General features: G+C 41.7%; 1 protein-coding gene across 7 annotated transcripts in view; it reads left to right on the forward strand.

Moving 5' to 3' along the window:
• Window positions 1-18,664, forward strand: part of FRMPD1 (FERM and PDZ domain containing 1) — a 179,335-nt gene that overhangs the window by 37,632 nt on the left and 123,039 nt on the right. The window contains exon 1 of one of the 7 annotated variants that reach the window (XM_084989886.1): window positions 718-872. The exons of the other annotated variants lie outside the window; for them this stretch is intronic. The gene's annotated coding sequence lies outside the window, so the exon portion shown is untranslated. Of the gene's footprint in view, window positions 1-717; window positions 873-18,664 lie in introns of those variants that run through there. 7 annotated transcript variants of the gene reach the window in all.

Consider the following 18,664-nt stretch of genomic DNA (forward strand, 5'->3'; position numbering starts at 1 on the left):
CTCAGATCCTGTGTTGCTGTGGCTGTGGTATAGGCCCCTGGCCTGGGAACCTCCATATGCCACGGATGTGGCCCTAAAAAGCCAAAAAAGAAAAAAACATTTGCAGCACTAAATTAACTTGAATTCTGAACACACACACACCCACTTTCTCCCATGATTCATGCACAAGCTCTTCCAATCATCTTTGTTACTGTGGGACTTTGTACTTTCTTCAACATATTCGATCCCTCTAATAACCCACTGGGAAAAAAATTAAAATAATTGGAAATTAAAATAACTGGAAAATATTAAACTTCATTCCATCAAGGGGAGGTTCCTTCATATGTTCTTAGAGCAATCCCAGATCTGGGCATAGAATTCCTTATCTGAATTTACTCGTTTCCTTTTCCCAGTCTGAAACTGCTGCACACACTGTGATTTGGAGGAGGTACAGTTTGAAAGATGAAAAGCCCTTCAAAGCTGTATGAAATCTCCAAATCCCATGTGTGAAAAGACTCAGTTCTTGGGCTATAATTGCTTTTCCTAGTCTAGCCTTCAGGGATAGGCCCTACATGAGATATTAGGCTGGTTCCGTCTCCAGTACTTATGATTTTGCATTCAGAGCTCTGATTTTGCTGAAGTCTATGAGGTGAAATGCAGGCAGGAAGTTCCCAGCCAGTCATGTGAGCCTGGAACTGCTCCCTGCAGCAAACATAAGGAGACTCCTGCACTCTGAGGGGGTGCTCCCCACTGCTGGTCCTAGACATCAGCAGGAAGGAATCTCTCTTGAACTCTGGACAGCTCCTAAATGCTTAGGGGTTCTCCTGGCCACAGACCCATCCCAGGACCCGTTGATAGCATTACTTCCAGAGCTGAAGGACCTGAAAACATGTGTAAGTAGCTAAAGGAGCTGCAGGTGTAGAGCATGAAGATGAGATCACTGGGGTGGGAAGCATGATGTGGGTTTTTTTCAGCCTGCAGGCATCTCTGGGAGTGAGGGGGTTGTCTCCCCTAAAGAGGACCTTCTTGTGCCCGCAGCTTTGCCCCTCCGTGCCCAGAGTGCTCCACTCCACGAGGTTGGCTATGTGAGCTGTGCTACTCAAAGTGCGGTCCATGGATCAGCAGCATCGGCATCACCTTAGAGATTATTAAAAATGCAAGGCATGGACCTCACCACAGACCAGCTGAATCAGAATCCCTGGGGGACGGGGCCCTGACATCTGTGTTTAACAAGGCTCCCAGGGGTTTTGTGTGCACCCTGAAGTTTGAGAAGCAACCGTTGAGAGTACAGATATGCTTTGCCCAAGAGTGAGAAGATCTTGAGGGTAAAATCATATGCAGAGAGCGTGGCTGTACGTTTGCCTTCATTCCCATCAGTGTAACAGAGATTCACATGGAATTGGGCTTTTTGGGGTCATTGTTAGTTCTTGCATCTTCCAGGCCATCTTTGCTAATCCAATTTTTTTTACGTTTGCTCAGAGTTGTTTATTTCAGCTCCGATGGTCCCAAAGAAGCATGTTCTTTTTATCGCCACTCTTTCACCCCGTTTGAAAGTGCAATCTCAGGGCCCTCTGAATTCCAACCCAACCTGTTATCTCAATTCCTTGAGTTTCAGAATTTCCCTGATCTTTCTCTTTCCTGGCTCAAGAGCCACATTAAATCCCTAAGAGACTCTTTGCTCCCCCTCTTTTCTTTTTTTCTACCTTCTTCAATTTCTGCAATAACTCTGCTGACAAAACTTTATTTCTTACTCTTTGTATTGGTGCCATCTTCCCATATCACCGTCCACAAGAGTTTTAAGATTCAGGGTCCTAGGAGTTCCCGCTGTAATGCAGTGGGTTAATGATCTGGTTTGTCTCTGTGGAGGTGCAGGTTCATTACCCAGTCTAGCAGAGTGGATTAAGGATCCAGCTTTGCTGCAGCTGTAGCATAGGTCACAGCTCCAACTTGGATTTGACCTGCCTCAGGAACTTCCATATGCTGTGGATATGGCTGGCAAAAGAAAAAGGAAAAAAAAAAAAAAAATTCAGGAGTTCCCGTCGTGGCGCAGTGGTTAACGAATCCGACTAGGAACCATGAGGTTGCGGGTTCGGTCCCTGCCCTTGCTCAGTGGGTTAACGATCCGGCATTGCCGTGAGCTGTGGTATAGGTTGCAGACGCGGCTTGGATCCCGCGTTGCTGTGGCTCTGGCATAGGCCGGTGGCTACAGCTCCGATTCGACCCCTAGCCTGGGAACCTCCATATGCCGAGGGAGCGGCCCAAGAAATAGCAACAACAACAAAAGACAAAAAAAAAAAAAAAAAAAAATTTCAGGGTCCTTTCATGTCTAGTCATTGCTTCCATTTTAAACAACTTATTTTATTTCATCATACCTTCCTCCCAAGTGGGTGACTTCTAATCTCACTAGTTGTGTTGCCAGGTAGAGGAGGATATATGCTTGGGCACTATGATGAGGTTGCCAGATTTTAATGGGGAAAATACAGAGCCTATTCTGGCTACAACATAATGGGAAGAATGGGAGATTTCTAAAAGTTATTACCAGAGTCCAATCCGGCTTAAGATCAACTCAATTCCACAAACATTTATTGAGATGTATATCATTACGTTCTCAGGAATAGGACCAGGACACATGGCACAATTAAGGGCAGGATAAGGCTCAGACAAAAAGGAAAACCTAATACTGGCAGATCCCAATTACTAATGAGGCTTGCTCCTTTGCACATAGTACACACTTAAGATAAATCTCTATTAAACAAAAAAATAATTTTTAGACTAACATGCCTTTGTTATGTCTTTTCACCTGTTGTTGCGAATTGGGTTTCACAGAAGGATTTGTGTAGTGATTTGTGTTGCAAGGCCATGTGCACCATTGCATCTAGTCCTGCTTATCTTCCTTCTGCTTCTATGGTAATAGATGGGGCAGCAGCAGGAGGGAGTTTTACTGGAAAATGTGAAGGAGACAATTGGAATCTAGACAAATAAGAACTTGTAAACATATTGGTCTTGGGGGAAATCTTACTGCAAATTGCTCTGAAGAATGTAGACAGAGAGGAAAAGGACAGAGAAAAAGGAAGGGCAAGGAAGGAGGAATGAAGTTTTAAAAGCAAACAGAAATAATAGCTTAGATTGGCTGTGTTTGTTTCACTCATAAACCTAATGACTCAGGAGTCTCATTTGATTATTAGCAATTATATAAAAAATTTAAATATAAAACAAATACTGTAGATACAAAGTGCTTATCAGTCCTTCTAGTGCTCTGGATTGGCAGCTAATGTAGCTATGTGAGGGGAGGCCACATGGTATTAGCATAATGAGGAAAAGGGGCTTAGGTCCAGGCCTGGCTTTTACTACGATCTTAGCATGAGATCTTTGGCAAGCCCTTTCCTTCTCAGTGCCCTACTTTATTCTATGTAGGAAGAATTGTGTAGACCAGGTCAGTAGTTTCTAAATGTGTGGTTCCTGAACCAGCCATATTGGCATCATCTGCAAACGTGGTAGAAATGCCAATTCTGCAAGTGCTACATCAGAAACACTAGCTATGTCTTTTAACAAGGCCTCCAGGTAATTCAAGTTTGAAACCCATTGGACTGGTCATTCTGTTTCTGTAAATGAAGTAGCTGAAGCACACGCAAAGCAGATGTAGGCAGTTGAGGCAGATGTCAGTGCTGTAGGCCAGTGCACAGCTGCTTGGTCATGGGCTGTCATGGGGCTGCTCTATGTGAGTGACAGCCCCGTCATTCCCTTCCTCCACTGCCAGATGTCCCATCGTAGGCAGACTACGTGCATGCCCAGGGCACTTGCAAAGCAGCCCACAATGTTATTTTTTTTATTATTATTTATATAATTTTTTTTATTTTCCCACTGTACAGCAAGGGGGTCAGGTTATCCTTACATGTATACATTACAATTACATTTTTTCCCCCACCCTTTCTTCTGTTGCAACATGAGTATCTAGACAAAGTTCTCAATGCTATTCAGCAGGATCTCCTTGTAAATCTATTCTAAGTCCACAACGTTATTTTTGTTTAGCAAAAAGTTGATTCTTCATGTTTTCTAAAAAACATTAAAGTACATAGTCTTCTTAGGAAAAAATCAGAACACATTAGACTTTATATTTAGTTCATTGCATAGTGTATTTTTTTTTTTTTTCAATTTTGAAACTCCCAGGGTGGGGACGGGGACAGAGTGGGCCCTCTATAAGCTTTCCAAAATTTAGAGTATTTAAAATTCTCCATCCTGCCCTGGCTTTCTCCTTGCTTTCCCTTAAGGTTGGCAGTAAGTAACTTAGCATACTTCATAGACTCTGAGACGCACATCTTTTTACCACTGAGATTGGAACGTGTCTTACAATCAATTGTGCCTTAGATCCAATGAAATGGAGTATATATTTTGGCACTGCTGGTGTTCTTTTTTTATTTTATTTTTTATTACTCAAATGAATTTCTCACATCTGTAGTTGTATAATGATCATCAAAATCCAATTTCACAGGATTTCCATCCCACATTCCAAACACATCCCCCCACCCCCAAACTGTCTCCTCTGGAGACCATAAGTTTTTCAATGTCTGTGAGTCAGCATCTGTTCTGCAAAGAAGTTCATTTTGTCCTTTTTTCAGATTCTGCATGTCAGTGAAAGCATTTGATGTTGGTGTCTCATTGTATGGATGACTTCACTTAGCATGATAGTTTCTAGGTCCATCCATGTTGCTAAGAATGCTGGTATCTCGTTCTTTTTAATGGCTGAGTAGTATTCCATTGTGTATATGTACCACTTCTTGATCCACTCCTCTGTCGATGGACAGTTAGGTTGTTTCCATGTCTTGGCTATTGCAGAGAGTGCTGCAATGGACATCGGAGTACATGTGTCTTTGCGAGTCATGGTTTTCTCTGGGTAGATAGATGCCCAGGATGGTGTTCTTTAGAAGGCGTTCTGTGTCAGACTTTCACTCATATCCTTTTCTGAAGTCTAAAACTCTCTTATAACCCCTGTGTCTGGAATTAGAGTTCATGCGCAGTGCACTATGGTTTAGGCATTCTGACAAACTCAAGCAGAAGGTAGCTGGTCGGTTCTCTGTAAAGCTCCCATGGCTGTGGCGGCCCTCAGGTTATCCAGTGCTGGGTGAGCAGCTTCCTCTGGGCAGCTTGACTACTTCTGGGGAAGGATTAATGTTCTAAAAGGTAGCATAGCCTGCCCTCAAGGAGCCATATTCAAGTGGCCACAATGTAAATGTCCGCAAACAATAAGAATGCCATAGGCTAAATGACATAATAGAGGCAAATATAATCTTCTACAGAAGGGAAACATTTAGTCTGTCTGGATTTGCTGGGTGTGACTTCACAGAGGAGGTGACATCACCCAAGTCTTCAAAAGAATGGGAGATGCCTAAGTGGAAAAGGAGGGTGAGGATAGTATGTTCAAAAGCACTTAGGGTACAGTAACAGTGGTGAACTTGATGTTTTGTAAATTATAGCACAATAAAGCTATTTAAAAAAAAATTTTTAAGGAAAAGATCTTAGGACCTAAAGTTCAGGGTACACCTAAGAAATGACAAGTACATTTTTGTGATCAGCAAAGAGGGTGCTTGTGTGAGTGGTGGGAGATGAGGCAAAAAGGTTGGTTGTAATGAAACCATAAAGTTTTATCTGTCTTACTAAGAAATTTAAGTGGACGGAGACTTAGAAGAGAGTGTTCAATAGAAAACAGAGATTTGGAAGTCAGCTGGATGGTCTGTGAAGCTATGGGATTTGTTGCTACTGGGCAGGAAAAGTTGCTGTCATTTAGCACTAAATGTAACCCTTTCTTGGCAGCCCAGGCAAAAAAGAAAGGCATGGTGAATTAGATAGCTTGCATTAATTGATAAAGGGAAGTGTGGCAGTTTTTCAAGAGAGACAAATTGTTTTCCTAGTGCTAAACTCTAAGGAATTTCAAATATTCACCTTAATATCAGGGTCTTTGAACAACACAGTTTCAAATAACAATTTCACGGATTTTGCATTTCTCTAACTCCTGAGTCCATGAGGATAGTGACTACATCCCTCATCTCTGTAACTCTAGAAGTCGGGGCTCAGTAAGTACCCGTGGAATGACTAAGTGACTCTTGGAGGCAGTGGGAGGCTTGGTGCTCAGGACCCTCTTTCTGGAGAGGAGGCTGACCCAGACCCTAGCAACTGGGGCTGTACTTAGTTGTTTAGGACCTGCAGGGCAGGCAGCATCATAGTGATAGTGGCGGAGAGAGGATACCCAGCAATTAACTCACCCTGGCATTTTGGACTGGGTGCAACTGCAGGTAACAGACCATTCCAAATAACATGGCATTACACATAATGGATTGATTTTCTTTCATGAATTTTATTTATTGTTATTATTATTATTATTTGCTTTTTAGGGCTGCACCCGTGGTATATGGAAGTTCCCAGGCTAGGGGTTGAATTGGAGCTACAGCTGCCCGCCTACACCACAGCCACAGCAACTCGGAATCTGAGCCACGTCTGCAACCTACACCACAGCTCACAGCAACATCAGATCCCTGACCCACGGAGCAAGGCCAGGGATCGAACCCACATCCTCATGGGTACTAAGTTGGATTCGTTTCTGCTGCACCACAATGGGAACCCCTCTCTCATGTATTTTCACCAAATGATCTCACCTATGTGACCAGCAAACCAGATTTAAAAAAAAAGAACTTTACCCCTCTTATGCCTCTTACCAGACACTAGCCCAACCCAGGGGTAGCAACTATCCAACACACACAGGATTAGTGTTGTCTGGTTTTGAACTCTGTTAAACGAAGTCTTTAGTATGTACTATTTTTGTCTGGCTTCTGTTTTTCTGACTTCTGTTTCCCCTTCTGTTGTAAAATCATACACAGCTACAGAAAACTACACACAAAGAAAATGTAGTTCAATGGGGTTTTATAACCTAGGCCAAGAAACAGAACTCTGAAGGCAACCCAGGGGCCCTCCAGGTGCCCTGCTGCAGTCTGCACTCCATTTCTGCATAAAGAATCACTCTCTTGACTTTATAATGACTCTGTCCTCGCACTTCCTTTTTTTTTTTTTGTCTTTTTGTCTTTTTGCCATTTCTTGGGCTGCTCCCGCAGCATATGGAGGTTCCCAGGCTAGGGGTCCAGTCGGAGCTGCAGCTACCAGCCTACACCACAGCCACAGCAACACAGGATCCTTAACCCACTGAGCAAGGCCAGAGATCGAACCCACAACCTCATGGTTCCTAGTCAGATTCGTTAACCACTGAGCCACGACGGGAACTCCATCTCTCACTTCCTTTTAGTTTTATCAACTAACTCTGCATCCCTAGACACTATATTTTAAGGTTGCACATTAAAAAAAAATTGGTTATGTCATTTTTTTCAATTTAATTTTAATGGAGTATAGTTGACTTACAGTGTTGTATTAGTTTCAAGTGTACAGCAGAGTGAACCAGTCACACATATGTCATCTAAATCTCCCTTACTCTACCAGCCTCTCTTCATTCCTTTCTTTTTCTCACAATTTGTCAGTTGAAGGACATGGACCATTTGACCCATCAAGTTTTTGCTTATTGCACACTCATGGTGCAGGTCAACGTATTCCCCTGTTCTTTGCATTTCCTACAAAACTGGCAGCTGGACCCAGAGGCTCCACAGTCTTGGGTTCATTCCCATTGGCAAGTCCCTAAGTGATGTGAGATTCTTTCATCGGGAGGCTCATAATGTTCAGTTGTGTCTCCTAGTGTGATGTTAGCAGCTGTGAGTGCCAAATGCCAAGATCCACTAATTCACTGGGAGTTGCAAAATGATAATGTTCTAACTCCATTTGGAATATTTTTGGTAAAGAGATGTTTCATTTCACTGACTATTTTGTTAGTTGGAGATAGAGTCAGATAGCTTGTGAGAGCTGATTGTACATATCTCTTCCCAACCCCGTGTTCACCTATGTCACATTGCTAGCTTGAAACTGGCCGTGGTAGAGTTTAGACTGTGGAAATTGGCAAATGATGCAAATTAGGGCTTTCCCAACCAAGAAAACTAGCTGTTAAACCTTCACCAGCATGTAACCGGGCATACTTCATAGAGGAAAGGCAGGATAAATACTTGATTATTCCTCTTTATTTACTCCAGCATCTGCCAGTGGTGACCAAATAGATCTTTAAAATATATTATTATGAATTCATGGATTTAAACATATTGGATGAGTTTCAACCCAATGTTTTTATTGTCCTTGTTGAAGCTCAGATTATCCCATTTTGGGCCAGTGTGTGGGTAGGATAGCTTGAGATTTATTTGAGTTTATTGCCACCTTTTTTACTATTTGTTTGCCATTGGTCCCACCTTTTTTGTATCTTTTTCCCATTTGTCTTTGTCTTATTTTAGATTAATCAACTGTATTTTACTGTTCCATTTCCCCTCTTTGAACTTCTTAATCATACATTCTTTTTTTTTTTTTTTTTTTTTGTCTTTTCTAGGACCACGCCTGTGGCATATGGAGGTTTCCAGGCTAGGAATCCAATTGGAGCTGTAGCCGCCAGCCTATTCCAGAGCCACAGCAACACCAGATCCGAGCTGCACCAGCATCTGCTACCCACACCACAGCGCATGGCAATGCTGGATCCTTAACCCACTGAGCAAGGCCAGGGATCGAACCCTCAACCTCATGGTTCCTAGTCAGATTCGTTAACCACTGAGCCACAGCAGGAACTCCCATTCTTTTATTTTAATGGCTATCCTAGAGATTACAGTAGTAAGCTATGTATGGATGTCTATCTTCAAGTTCACCTCATGGTCCCAGTGGCTGTTAGAGTGCCAGCTATGATATCCACATCCCAGGCAACAGAAAGGAGAAAGGCAAAAGAGAGAATTCCATTAAAGAGCTTTCCTGGGACTTTCTTTCCACAACTTTTTCTTATATCCTAATGGGCACCTTTTTCTTTTTTTCTTTTTTTTGTCTTTTTGCTATTTCTTTGGGCCGCTCCCGCGGCATATGGAGGTTCCCATGCTAGGGGTCGAATCGGAGCTGTAGATGCTGGCCTATGCCAGAGCCACAGCAACGTGGGATCCGAGCCACGTCTGCAACCTACACCACAGCTCACGGCAACGCTGGATCATTAACCCACTGAGCAAGGGCAGGGACCGAACCCACAACCTCATGGTTCCTAGTTGGATTCGTTAACCACTGCGCCACGACGGGAACTCCACCTTTTTCTGAGCTATAGACGAGGAAATATAAAGTTTTGGTTGGGCCCAATACCCAAGATGCCGCTACTTGGAGGAAGCACAGACTGGATGCTGGGTAGGCAATGAGCAGTCATTACTTTACTTTCTCTCTTAGACCTCATCTGAAAAAGTGGGCAGTTGGACTAGACAACATCCAAGGCAGTTTAGGAGTTCTAAGTATAGTTAAAAAAAAAAAAAAACGCTTTTATCTCTCTGCCTTCTTAATAATTTAAAGACAAATCAGCAAACTTTTTTTTTTCCTTAATGAAAATTCTGTTAGCTTCCTGACCCTTTCTAAAACACATTTGTATATTGTGAAGAAAATTCAATGTCCAAATCTTAAAGAAAAGTGAACAATTGAACAAAGCCCTCCATCTTCAGCAAAGAACAATGTTCTTTACCTTCTCTTCCACCTCCTACAATGATCTGGTTTTTGTCATCAAAAAATTTGAGGCAAGAGGGAGTTCCCTTCGTGGCTCAGCGGTTAACGAACCAGACTAGGATCCACGAGGATGCAGGTTCGATCCCTGGCCTCGCTCAGTGGGTTGAGGAGCCGGCGTTGCCGTGAGCTGTGGTGTAGGTCGCAGACATGGCTTGGATTTGGTGTTGTAGTGGCTGTGGCTCCAATTCGACCCCTAGCCTGGGAACCTCCATGTGCTGCAGGTGCGGCCCTAAAAAGCAAATAAAAATAATAATTTGGACAAAGATTATTAGCATAGTAGTGTTCAAGTGTTTCAGGAACTATATTAGAGCAATATGGTAACCTTTCTGTTGATGGGGATGGATGGTGTAGCTATGAGTACAGTGAAATATGGACTGAGAACTGTAGGGCCCAGAGGTACTTCACACATCATCGGTTTTTCTTGGAAGACAAGGAAATAGAGTCAAGGATGCCTGGGGATTCAGTTTTGAGTAGAGGTAGATGCAGATCAAGTTGCTCCCCAATATATATAACACTGTGTCATGTCTACTGGCACTACAGTTGATGGGGCCCTGTTTTGCTCTCATTGGTTGAAAAGTCAGGTATCACCACCTTGCCAGTCTATGAGACGAGGAACCCCAGCCTAGCCCCCATTCTCAGAGCACTGCTCTTAGTGCCTGAGCTTGAGGCCCAGGAGGCAACATGTGACCTCCTCCATGTGCCCCATCAAGGGCCAGGCTCTGGGGAACACAGTGGCCTGATTTAACTCCTAAAGTTTTCCATCTATTGATTCCAACTCCGCTTCTCAGCCTCCTCCTATTGGTTGTGTCTCTGAGATTTGAGGCTCACAGAAGAAACCTAATTTGTCTTGTACCATGTGAGCCTCCGAAGAGTCAGAAACAGCCATCATCTTCCCTCATCTTTCTGATTTGTCCCCCTCTGACTGGAATAATGCCTTTCCATAATAGAGAACATCCATAGTTGTTCATTGCACATTGAAACAGCCTCTGCAGAGTTAGATACAAAGCTATCCTGTTACACCTCTCCTAGGAGCACATCCTCATGAGTGGAGGGTGCCGGTGCTGCAGCAGCCCCTGCAGAAGCCAAAGGCCCATGGAAAGGGAGCCTCCCTACTTTTCTGGGTTTGCTGGACAGGCTCCCTTTGCTCATTTGGGTCCAGGTTTTAAAGTCGCAGACTGTGAGCAATCAAAAGTGCTCACTATATGCTGTGAGGGCAGCATATCATGAAACAAGTGGGAATTTTCATCTGTTTTTCTGGTAATGGTGAGCAGCTATATCCAACCTTCCATAGACTAGTTCCTCCAGAGACAGTCTGTGGAGTCGCTTATCCCAGATTGGGACTCAGCCTATGCTTGGGATACAAAGAAAGCTTTCCCGTCAATGACTCACAGAGTATCAGAGCTTGGAAGCAACCCCAGGGATCATCTGGGTACTTTATGGATGAGAAAATGATGCATAGTTACATCCATGGTTGTTCTAGTAAACCAGCTGCTCTGACAAGTCATCTAGACCAAACAGCTCATTCATCTCCCTTCTCAAAACAGTTGTTGCCCGTGGAAAAGAAAATCATAGTCTTGGCTAAGAACCTTGGTTTCCCTTTGTGTAGGCTGAGGGGGATGTCCTCAGGATATCTTGCTTCAAAATCCAGGACAGGTGAGGCTAGAGTCAGAGACTGATCGAGGAATGGGCTCCAGGCATTCCCATCCAAGCCCAGGGCCATGCATATGCCTCTCGCCTCCTAGCCTGGTCTTACACATGGTACACAGTGAAACAGAAAGAATCTGCCTTTGCAGAACTTTGTAAAGTAATTATTCTGATTACTACAGAGAGCACTCACTACTAAACATGGGACTCATTTTCTGAAATGCTGATATTCCACATCAAGATCCTTTTAGGCTCATTTAGACTCATGGAAGATAATGGAGGAAATTGGAGTCTGTGTTTTTAAATATATGAGTGGTTGTTGAGACACCTTCTGTTTGTTTTGCAGTGCTGTTCCATGGGAGATGCAAGTGCTGGGTGAAGGTGCTTATATAAAAACAATATGAATAATCAAAATGTTGCCTGATTAACTTAAGCTCTGAGCACAATAATGTTGGGCAGGCACTTTATCCAACTCCTCTGAAATCTGAGCAAGATTCAAATAGGACCCAAGACCACAAACTTAAACTAGTAACTATTGATTAAATATTGAGAAGTCTGTGAAAACACATATAAGCTTCACTTGTAATCAAATACATGCAAATACATTTTTAAGGTAATAAGATATTCATTTTGTTACCTATAAAATTAGAAAAAGAAATTTTTCTTGATAATTCCCAGCTTGGTAAAGATGAGGTGAAACGGGTACCTGTAAATTTACTGGGCACAGTAAATTGGTACATTCCTCCTAAAGAGTAATTTAACAGTAGATGTCCAGAACTCTTTGATTTAGGTAATCCGCTTTTAGAAATTTATTCTAGGAGTTCCCGTCGTGGCGCAGTGGTTAGCGAATCCGACGAGGAACCATGAGGTTGCGGGTTCGGTCCCTGCCCTTGCTCAGTGGGTTAACGATCCGGCATTGCCGTGAGCTGTGGTGTAGGTTGCAGACGCGGCTCGGATCCCACGTTGCTGTGGCTCTGGCGTAGGCCGGTGGCTACAGCTCCGATTCAACCCCTAGCCTGGGAACCTCCATATGCCGCGGGAGCGGCCCAAGAAATAGCAACAACAACAACAACAGCAAAAGACAAAAGACAAAAAAAGACAAAAAAAAAAAAATTATTCTAGGAGTTCCTGTCATGGCTCAGTGGTGAGAAAACCTGACTAGCATCCATGAGGACGTGGGTTCAATCCCTGGCCTCGCTCAGTGGGTTAAGGATCCAGTGTTGCCATGAGCTGTGGTGTAGGTCACAGATGTGGCGTGAATCCCGCGGTGCTGTGGCTGTGGTGTAGGCCAGGGGCTTCAGCTCTGATTGGACCCCTAGCCTGCAAACCTCCATGTGCCTTGGGTGGGGCCCTAAAAAAGACAAAAGCCAAAAAAAAGGAAATTTATTCTAAAACATAATCAAGGAGGCAGATATCAATTTATGTACAACGAAGTTCATCATAGCATTATTCAGAGGAAAATTGGAAACAAAATGTTTAAAAACAGGTAAAAAATTAAATAAATTATAGTACATCTTCATGAAAGACCATTGTGGAGCATTACCAATCAGTGTGGAAAACAGTGTGGAAAAATGTCAGTTTATAATGTTCAGTTGAAAGAATAGCATACAAAATTGTATCTCAGACAACTAATTTTGTAATAAACAAAAGCAATAAAAATAGAAAAAATAGCGGTATGTGGTAAGATTATATGTGTTCTTTTGTAAACTTTTTCTGTATTTTCTAAATTTTATACCATGGATGTATCTTTTTTGGGGGGGGATCTTTTTGTCTTTTTAGGGCTGCACCTGCAGCATATGGAGGTTCCCAGGCTAGGGGTCAAATCAGAGCTGTAGCCACCGGCCTACACCAGAGCCACAGTAACGCTGGATCCAAGCCACGTCTGCTACAGCTCATGGCACTACAGCTCATGGCAACGCCGGATCCTTAACCCACTGAGCAAGGCCAGGGATCAAACCTGCGACCTCATAGTTCCTAGTCAGATTCTTTTCCACTGCACCACAACGGGAACTCCTGTATCGTATTTTTATAATCATAAAAAATAAGCATCATATTTTAAAAGAAAAAAAAAAGGGCAAGAAGGGCTAAGATAAATTCATGATAGTATTTAAAGTAGAAATGGTTGGAGAGGCCATTGAGGTCCACCTTGTTCTTCCCAGAAGAGCTCAAAGGCTTCTTTATAATGATGAAGAGTCACAATGTGTGATGTGTGAGCACACCCTTAGCCACTCAGTCCTCCTCCCCAGTAACCACGATTAGCAGTTTCTTGTATATTCTTCCAGAAATAGTCTATGCATACACACACATACTATAAGCAGATGATATAGACTGTTCTAAACATAGGCTTTTTAAATTCAAAACTGAGATTATTCTCTATCAGTTCCTATAGTGCTACTAACTTCTTTTTTTTTTCTTTCTCTTTTTCTGCCACCCCCGCAGCATATGGAAGTTCCTGGGCCAGGGATCAAATCCTAGCCGGAGCTGCAAACTATGCCACAACTGCGGCAATGCTGGATCCTCCACGGCACCTCCACAGAGACAAGTCAGATCATTAACCTACTGTGCCACAGCAGGAAGGCCTTGCTTACTTTTTTAAAATTAATACTTGCAACTCTTTATATAAGTGTGCTATAATTTATTATGCTCTCCTATATTAGTGAGCATTTAGGATGTCTCCAGTCTTTGGCCACAGTATATAATACACTGCATAAATATCTTTGTACATATGGAATATGTATAGACACAGCTGTAGAATTAGTTCCTAGAATTGTAATTGCTGAGTTAAAAGTTTTTTTATAGTGATTTTTCTTTTTTGTATTATAGTTGTGTACAGCATTCTGTCAATTTTCTACTATACAGCAAAGCGACCCAGTCACCCATATATGTATACACATTCAAAAAGATTTTTTCAATATTAAAATTTAAAAATATTTAATACCATTGCACAGCTCAAAATTCAAAAGACTCAAAGGGTGTATGTGAAAAGTTCAACTTTAGTTTCTGTTCTCAACCTTTTACTTCTATTCCCAGAGTTGAACAGAGTTATCAGTTTCATATCTATTCTTAAAGAACCATTTCCTTCCTTCTTTATATACATATGGTATGGTATCAGGTTATATTCATGATTCTGTGCCTTGCTTTTTAAACAATTAACAATATATCATGAAAATTATTCTCAATCAGTCGTACAAAAGAGCTTTCTTTTTTTTTTTTTTATGGTTATATGGCATTCTATTAAGTGGATGTGCTGTAACTCATCTGTCCTTTAAGGATAGACATTTAGGTTGCTTAAAATATTTTGGCACACATTCAACATTTTTTCATAGATATTGCCAAATGGCTCTTCACAAGATTGTACCCATTTGTACTTCCACAAATAAAGTAAAATAGTTTGTTTCTTCACATTTCAACAACATAGTATAAAATGAAAATTATGAACATCTTTGATTTTTGACATTATGACGTGTAGCACACGACATTTCAATGTTGCCTTTATTTGAATTTCTTTTACAGGTGAGGTTGAGAAGTTCTATGTTCAGGTCATTTATAGTTGCCTTACCATAAATTAAGTCTTCCTATCTTTTGACTATTTTGTATTGGGTTATTGGTCATTTTATTATTGATTTTTAGAGATTTGATGTATAAAAAGGATATTATCCTCATGTTTGGCACATGCATTGCAAATATTTTTCCTAATTTTTCATTCATTTTTTGAATATGTTTATAGTTATATGTAATATGTAATAATTCTCTCTCTCTCTCTCTCTATATATATATATATATATTTTTTTTTTTTGTCTTTTTCTAGGGCTGTACCCGAGGCATATGGAGGTTCCCAGGGTAGGGGTCGAAATGGAGCTGTAGCTGCTGGCCTACACCACAGCCACAGCAAAGCAGGATCCGAGCCATTTCTGCGACCTATACCACAGCTCATGGCAACGCCAGATCCTTAACCCACTGAGCGAGGCCAGGGATCAAACCCACAACCTCATGGTTCCTAGTCGGATTCGTTAACCACTGAGCCATGATGGGAACTCCAATATCTATTTATCTTCTATGTAATTCTCCTTTCTCACATTTTCTTCTAGTACTTTTATGGTTTTGCCATTTAAATATTTGATTCATTTGGATTTTATTTATGAATAAAGAGTAAGAAGAAGTTAAGATAGGGATTCAGTGCTTTCAATTTTTTTTTCAGATGGTCATATAACTTATTTAAACTTTAGAGCATTTTAAGGGTCAGAATCATGTCTGATGCATCTCTCTGTCCTCCACAGTGCCTCTCACTAATAATAACTAGCACTTAATGAGCACATCCTTGTGCAAATTACTCCAAAGCCCTTGCACTTCCCAGGACACCACTCACCCTCACCTAGCACAGTGCCTGACCCAAAGCCTCCCAGTCAATAGTCTTTGAATAAATGAATTTGCATATACTTAGTTCAGGCCACACCTGATTCAGGTGAGCAATTCTTAGAGTCCAGTCAGGCCAAGTGGATACCTGTGCACTTCCAGCATGGGGTTGGGCTATTATAGTGGACTAAGCTTTAGCTCTTACCATTTACTGCTAACCTCTAAACAAATAGTTTACCTGTTGTGAGCTTATGTTTTCCTTGTCTGTGAACCAGGATAACAATATGTAGCTCAGAGGAGTACTGTGATGCTCAGGTGAAATACTGTCTGCATAAGAGCTCTAAAGGACATGAAGGAGGTGTGCCTTAAGGGATTATGGTTTAGGTGCGGATAGTATAGATATTATTAATGGCGTGCCCCTATTATACATCTTTTCCTGGTGGGATTGAAAGAAGAGGAGACGGCTGAAGAAAGGACAGAGCTGGGAAAAGGCAGGGACTCTAAGTGGCTATTTCTGATCCCCAAGTGTTCATTCTCTGGACATAGACTGAAATTCCCTCTGGAGCCACACTAATGGACACATTAGTATCAGTTGACAAAGTAACATATGCTCTGAAATGTTCTCCCATTAAGCTTCATGGGAAATGGCAGGAATTCATGGTCCATTATAGGTAATAAGCCATGACTTTAGCCTCTAGTAAAACACACTCCTAGATCTCTGAGGCTCTGGGAGCTCAGGCTGTGCCCCCAACTACATGACGTCGTATGCATACGACATCACTTATTTTAAGACAGAAAATCTGTCAAGACAGGTTGTCCTTGCCTGTCAATTCTGGAGGCATACAGTCATCTTTGTGTGTTTGTGTGTGTGTGTGTGTGTTTTAACAATGGATTATTTTGTGAATGCTCTTGCTATTTGGTTTCAAGCTAATTAGCACATGTAACAGTCATTGCTCAGGACCTAGATTATGAAAATACACCATATCTTTAGTGCATAGTTTTTACAATTAACCATCTTAAACTTACAATACCTTCCACATTCCTTTGTAAAAAGTATCATCTCTTTTTATATCAAAAAGTCTTCATAAGAAAGGGAAAAAGAAAAACGACAGACCCAAACTCCACAGCAGACTTAAAGCATCAGGATCTGGGAATTTCAAAGTGCATACTAATAGCTGCCTTTTATCAAATGTCTGCAACAGCCCTGATCCTGTGCTACGTACTTTGTCCTTATTATTTAATTTAGTCCTCACAACACTTTTCAAGGTCAGTATTATCTCCTTGATAGGATGAAAAAACTGAAAGGTTACGTCAGTTGTCCAAGGTCACAAAGCTAGCAAGGGATAGAAGCTGAGATTTAAGCCACATCTGACTCCACCACACATCCTTCCCAGAACATCCCTGTGATTGAAAACAGACTGAAACACAGTATCACAGTACACAGTACATAGTAACAAAACATGAATAAAGCCTTGTTTTTAAGAAAATCTAGGTCATCCTTCTCTCTCCCCATCCTACACTAAAGATGGAAGAGAATGACTCCAAGACTCCCCCTGTGCCTGGAGCCTCTCCATGCACCATTTCCAGAATTTAGAGTTATAAGGGAGTGTTTTAACTGAAGAGGGTCCAGGCTAGCACCACCCCTGCAGGCAGGTTTGCTCTGTCTTTGCCTGTCTTCCACATTGGGCTCTGCTTAATAAGATTTGTACTAAGTAAGGAATTCCACTGTTCCCACCTCCACCGAAATTAGAAAAATACTATTATAGCTTGATTTTCTCTTTTATAGATGAAGACTCTCTGACCCAAAGCAGCTTTGACCAAAATTACCCAGAAAGATGGGACTGATTCTTTTCTCTTTAAGGTTTTAATTGCTGGGTTATTACAGGGAAATTATTGGGGTGACAAAGACAATCACCATGGGAAATATGTTCCAAGAGCCTTTCCAGTTAGTTGACCAAATAGGAGATGGTGGTTGACCCAGTTTTAAATTCCGGCTCCACTGCCAACTAGCTGAATTATTCTGAGCAATTTACTTAACCTTGCTGAGTCTCATTTGCAAAACAGAAACCCTAACATCGGCTTATTAGAATTTCGTGATTATTAATATTATATGTAAAACATCATTTTCCTTCCCATCCTCAGAACCTTCCCATAGTCTGTTCTCTCTGCCTCCTCTCTGCTCTCTCCTATTCTCTTTCTCTCATCCCCAGGTAGATAACTTGTACTTAAATTCCCTGGGTTTGAATCTAAGCTCTGCCTCTTACTAAATGACCTTGGAAAAGTTAGCCTTAGTTTTCTCATCTATAAAATGGGGGTATTAGCAATATATACCTCATAGAATCGTGTTAAAATGAGATAACATAAACTGCTTAGTACAATGACTAACAAACTGTAGGTCTCAATACATTTTAAGAAGGACAGTTTGTAGGGTCCACAGAATAATTTTGGAGGACTCTCCTCTTTCCTTCATAAATAAGCTATTCACATTGTCTAGAAGTTTATAGCAGTTCAGAAAAGTCACCGGCACATGTTTTTTAAAATCTATTCTGCAAATTTCTGTCTTTTAATTGGTGAATTTAGACTACTTACATGTAATGTAATTATTGAAATGTTAAGACTTAAATCTGACATTGTATTATTTATTTTCTGTTTACTTCCCTTTTTTTTTTTTTTTTGTCTTTTTGTCTTTTGTTGTTGTTGTTGCTATTTCTTGGGCCGCTCCCGCGGCATATGGAGGTTCCCAGGCTAGGGGTCGAATTGGAGCTGTAGCCACCGGCCTACGCCAGAGCCACAGCAACGCGGGATCCGAGCCACGTCTGCAACCTACACCACAGCTCATGGCAACGCCGGATCGTTAACCCACTGAGCAAGGGCAGGGACCGAACCCGCAACCTCATGGTTCCTAGTCGGATTCGTTAACCACTGCGCCACGACGGGAACTCCTACTTCCCATTTTTCATTCCTCATTTTTCTTTCTCCTGCCTCCCGGTGCATTACTTGGGCATTTTTTAGAATTGCATTTTTTTTTTTTTAGAAT

This window comes from Sus scrofa, chromosome 1, assembly GCF_054392235.1.
Source record: "Sus scrofa isolate SSC_HxYL_T2T_F1_AM1 chromosome 1, Sscrofa_HxYL_maternal_Yorkshire_Landrace_v2.0, whole genome shotgun sequence".
Taxonomy (NCBI): Eukaryota; Metazoa; Chordata; class Mammalia; order Artiodactyla; family Suidae; genus Sus; species Sus scrofa.